The sequence below is a fragment of the Euprymna scolopes genome, chromosome 46 (assembly GCF_053919585.1).
Source record: "Euprymna scolopes isolate OS-2025 chromosome 46, ASM5391958v1, whole genome shotgun sequence".
NCBI classification, from domain to species: Eukaryota; Metazoa; Mollusca; class Cephalopoda; order Sepiida; family Sepiolidae; genus Euprymna; species Euprymna scolopes.
Genome location: NC_136527.1, coordinates 70,705,421 through 70,711,521, shown reverse-complemented (window position 1 = coordinate 70,711,521; position 6,101 = coordinate 70,705,421).

Here is a 6,101-nt window from a genome sequence, read left to right as displayed (position 1 = left end):
TTTTTTTTGCTGTTACGTATCATTTAGAATAATTAAAAAAAAAAAAATATATATATATATATATATATATATATATATATATATATATATATATATATATATATATATATATATATATATATATATACACACATATATATATATACACACACACACACATTATTCTTAAATATGTTTTTTAGTACTTAACGAGGAACGTGGACCTTGCGTCTTAAACGAAACGGTGTTTTTTTTTTGTTTTTTTTTTTAATCATTGCTCCCTGAAAGCGTTTTCTAAGTCTATCACTTTCTTCGTATACATCTCAGACATTTTTTTTTTTTATCGCGCGAGTATTTATTTTATTTTTTTGAATTTTCTTTTTATTTCTTTGGGTAAATTCGATTGATATTTTTTTGATACTTCCACACTTTATCTCTAAAACTGGAGACGCCATTTTATTTCACCCACCCGCAGTTTAAATGCTAGGGAGAAATCATTATTTTAAACTATGGCCGAAGCATAAAATAAATAACAAAAAAAAAAAAATTGAATTGGAGAACGATTGCTTCTGGAAATAATAATAAAATTAACATTTATACTTTATTTAATGTTTAGAATTATTTATTTGTTCGAAAAAAATAACGTTATTATTTCGAAAGCCATTCTTAACTTGTGGAGAGGAGGGTATCGTTTAGAAGTCATTACGGGGGCACTTATGCAGTATGCAGACGGCGGTTATTGTTAGCGGGCGATAACTCCAATTTCTTTTTGGTCAAATAACGCAGCAAATAAGTAACAGACAAGTTTTTTTGTTTTTTTTTTCCCGAACAGAAAAATATTCGAAACCCAAACATTTATTGTATCAAAATGTGTCCATATATAATTATAAAAACATTTATTTAAAAGTAAACGTATTTTATTGCTTCCTCAAAGCATTTTCTTTCACTTTCTTCGTATATATCTCAGACTTTATTTTTAATCGCGCGTGTATTTATTTTATTTTTTTTATTCATACTTTTATTTCGTGCTTGTTTTTATTTTATTTTTATTTAATTGGTAATCGTGAAGAAAGAGAGAGCCTGTTTCCTCCGTTTGACTATAGGTGGCGTTACTGTCTGTCCACCCAGTTACGGAAGCACAAAATGTATATAATGCCACCCTTGAAATAAAAATAAATGTTTTTGTTATATTTTATTTTAAACATGTTTTTTTTTTGGGGGGGGGGGTGCAAACATATTTAAGTTTTGTTTTTTGTTTTTTCAAACATATTTACGTTTTTTTTTTTTTTGTTTTTGCAAGCATATTTAAGTTTTATTTTTCCAAACATTTACGTGTTGTTGCTTGTTTATTTTAAAACATTTACGGTTTTTTTTTGTTTTGTTTTTTTGCAAGCATAAACTAAATATTTTTGAAATATTTTTCTTTTTGAAAAGTTTGCTTATGCACTTATTGGTACCGCGCTATTTTTTAATAGTAGTTTCAAGTAAGATTCAGGTTTTACAATATCCTTTTTCATATATATATATATATATATATATATATATATATATATATATATATATATATATACTTGCGGAAAAGGTAAAATAAGTGCAGAAAAATTAAGAAAAAAGGGGGGGGGTCCATAAAAAAGAGAAAAGAAAAAACGTTGATTTTTTTTTATTATTATCATAAGAGCGTAAAAAATACTCGCGGAAAAACGGTTGTACCCATAAATATGTTTAAAAGAAAAATATAGCAAAAACATTTAGTTTATGCTTGCAAAAAAAAAAAACGTAAATGTTTAAAAATAAACAAGCATCAAAACGTAAATGTTTGGAAAAATAAAACTTAAATATGTTTGCAAAAAAATAAAACTTAAATATGTTTGCACAAAAAAAAAAAATAAAAAAACATGTTTAAAATTAAAATATAACAAAAACATTTATTTTTATTTCAAGGGTGGCATTATATACATTTTGTACTTCCGTAACTGGGTGGACAGACAGTAACGCCACCTATAGTCGAACGGAGGAAACAGGCTCTCTCTTTCTTCACGATTACCATTTAATTTAATTTTATTTTTATTTATTATTTTCTCCACTAAATATTATTTTTGTTAAATTATTTTTTCGTACATATTCAAATAATGCTTGTGCCCCTCCCTTTTTGGCCTCAAATAATACCTTCAAAACGTTTTCGTGATTAAATAAACCCAAAACCTTCTGCGCATGCGCTTTGAAGGAGTAATCATTAAATAAAAACACCAGGGTCCACGTTCCCGTGAAGTACCAAATTTTCTAAATAAAATATTTGTTTTTATATTTGATGATACAAGTGTTTTTTTTTTTGTTTATCTCTTCTCTATATAAATAAAATGAACTCATTTTTTCCCGTCTGATTTTGACATTAATAGGATTAAAAATCAAGATATTTCATGCAAATATAATATGCACAAACGGCAGAACAATATCTGAGGTGTGTTATAGGCTTATTATTTCTCAAATTCCTCGATAATCTTAGATTTCTATACTTTTTCTGCTGAGAAGTCACGGCCAAAATCGGTTAAGATCAATGGAAGTGGTAAAATATTTTCTCTCTAATAAATTCCTCCTCCCCTGCCACCACTTAACACCGTTTGGGGATCGTTCACAAGGAAGAGTTGAGAAGGGAACACCGGTTTGGCTTCGTAGTTCTTTCATGTGAAGTTATTTAAAATCACTAAACTAAGCTGCACTCTGCAGTGCTCTGTGGCGTAGTGGTTAGCATGCTGGACAATTAACATTAAATTTTCACGTTCGCGCCAACCTACCATAGTCGTTTTTTTTTTGTTTTTTTTTCCTAAACAACTGGAATGGACTTTTCTTGGTGGCCGAACTGTTAACGTTGCAGATGTTTTTTTTGTTTTTTTTTTCACACTTTATTTTCCTACTTTTACTCATGACTCCGGGTTTGATCCTTCCTACTTACCTACCATAACATTTTTTAAAACTCCCCCCCCCCCGTCCCGGAAACAAACACTTGGGCAACGCCGGGTACCCTCGCTAGTTTCGTAATAAAATAAAAGGAACTTTATTTTTATTATTACCAGAAAAGATGTATTTCTCTCCTGTTATTATTTTAGTAAGAATGGGGTTTGTATGTACACATAGATTCTAAAAAGTTGTCAAAAAACAATGTAACATGTTTATTCAGCTCGAAAAGCATACAGTGTTTACCGATGTATTGGAAAATTCAAGATGACGTCTGGCTCTCTCTTTAACACGGTAAGTTTGGGAAAAGGTGTTATAAATAAAAAACTGGATAAAATACTGTTAAAAACTCGCTCAATATATGTTACCGTGCTATAGGTTGACATATATTCGGCGGGTTTTTAATAGTATTTTGTCTAGTTTTTTTTTTTTTTTAATTCATAACACCTTTTCCCAAACTTACCGTGTTAAAGAGAGAGTGAGGCGCCATCTTGAATTTTCCAATACATCGGTAAACACTGTATGTTTTTCGAGCTGAATAAACATGTTACATTGAATAAAAACACGGAAAATATATCCAGTTTGGTAGAAAAGTAACTTATCTTACCTTTAATAACATTTATTTGTTATATATTTGTTTGTTTTTTTTTGACAACTTTTTCGAATCTATATGTACCCTAAGAACGAATTACTATTCGTTATCTTTCTTATTAAAATGAAATAAAATTATTAATTCTTTTATTTTTTCCCCCATGCGTACTTGAATAAAATTCACTTAAAATGAAACAAGTAGATAGCGAGGAAGAAAAAAATCACTGTACACACAGATTCGAAAAAGATGTCAAAAAACAAATATATAACAAATAAATGTTATCAAAGGCAAGATAAGTTACTTTTCTACCAAACTGGATATATTTTTGTTGTTTTTATTGAATGTAACATGTTTATTCAGCTCGAAAAACATGCAGTGGATACCGATGTATTGGAAAATTCAAAATGGCGCCCAACACTCTCTTTAAGATGGTAAGTTTGGGGAAAGGTGTTATAAATAATAAACTAGACAAAATACTATTAAAAAAAACCCACTTATATCAACTTATGTCACGGTAACATATATTGAGCAAATTTCTAACAGTATTTTGTCTAGTTTATTATTTATAACATCTTTTCCTGAACTTACCGTGTTAAAGAGAGTGTCGGGCGCCATTTTGAATTTTCCAATACATCGGTAAACACTGTATGCTTTTCGAGCTGAATAAACATGTTACATTGAATAAAAACACGAAAAATATATCCAGTTAGGTAGAAAAGTAACTTATCTTGCCTTTGATAACATTTATTTGTTATATATTTGTTTTTTGACAACTTTTTCGAATCTAAAAAAATTATAATAGCAAAAATATTTCTACTTTTTTTTTTTATTTTAGATATTTCACATAATTTTGATATGCAAGATTTTAATAATTTTGTTGGAATTTTTTTTTCGTACCAATAATAGTGCATACCCCCCCCCCCGTTTACTATTTTTTTATCTGGTTCTTATATATGCTTTTCTGTATTTAGTATCCTTTATGATTTTTAGTTTCGTATATTTTGGGTGTGTACGAAACTCCCTTTAATTTGGAGAAAAGGGAAATGCTAGCTCCGTGATGAAGTCATAAGCCCAGTGCGAGATTCTTTCTCTTTTGAAATTCGGTGGGTGTTGAGATTGGACATTTTTGTTTATTGCCCGGCGCTGAAGATGGCATTTTGACGAGTATTCTTCAAAGAAGAAAGCCCTGGCAAGAATACCCGGATATGTGACGAGACATACTTATGAAAACTATCTACGTGACTACAGTTTTGCACGTATTTTAGAAGGAGTGAAATTATTTTAAAGAAAATACCTTATTTTACGAGACAAGGAATTTTGGAATCTCCTACAAAGAAGAAACCCCGGTAAAAATAAAACCCGGACAAGCAACGCGGTCTTGCTTCTGAAATCCATCTGTGTGTCTACGGTTTGCATGCAAACATGGAGGGAGAGAAAATTCTAAAAGGACTTTAAACAAAAAAAAAGAAAAAGACACATGACTGACTGGCTTTCAATTTGTGAGTACGATCCTAAAATTAATTTCATATGCGAGTGTGATTAGGAGATACTATTTTGAATATTATTATTGTATTCGTTAATGGATACACACCTTCATTATAAGAACCAGTGTTATTTTTTTCATAAGTTTGGCGTTTCATAAGTTTAATGCCTGCAAAGGGAAAAATTTGCAACTAATTTTATTGTGAATAAAGTCTCTTCTTCGTTTCAAAGCAAGACCTTTATATTTTATTCTTTACCCCCTCCCCCTCTTTTGTTTCATGCTGTTTTTTTTTCAGGTTAGTTACTTTAGCGTTGAATTTATCTGGAAGCAAGATAAATTCCGACAATTTCCTTGCTCGAAACTTTCGGCGTAACATAATTTTTATATAATCTCGAACAAAAATTTTTTTAAAAAATTTAAAAACAGGAACATAAAAAATAATACAATTAAAAAATGATAAAAATTAATACAAACGTACAAAATGGGAATGTATGAATGTACGTCGTCTGGGGGAATAAGAAAATAAAAAAGAAATCTGACACCCCTACCTCCTTTTAATATCATGACTATGTTTTGAAATAGCGTTTCGATTGGCTGAAATTTTGGGCCTCCTTATAATCGTGTTTACAAACCTTAATTTGTTCCGTTTTTGGCGAAGGGTAAATTACTTGCTTTTTGAGGGCTAATTAAGTTATTTTTGCACAAACATGTTTTTTTTTTAATTCAATATCTTAGGACTTTACTTTACTAATTATCTTTGAAATAGACACAGAAAACTAATATTTATCTTTTGAAGGATTTTTACAATGAATTTATTTAACTTAAGAATTTAGCTGAATTGGTAAGCTCGCCGTGAAAACATTTTACATAACTGTTTTTTTTTCACGTATATAAATATTTTTTTCCCTTAGGAAATTAACTTTAGTTCTTAATCTTTCAAATACAATCAAAAAGTAGTCGGAAACCTACAAAAAAATTATGATAAATCGGTTTTCAAAACTAAGTTCCCCTATTTTTGCCCCCCCCCTCATTTTTACCCGTACCAATTTTTTTGTAAACAAAGCAATTTCTTAGAACTGCACGCCTGTGGAACTC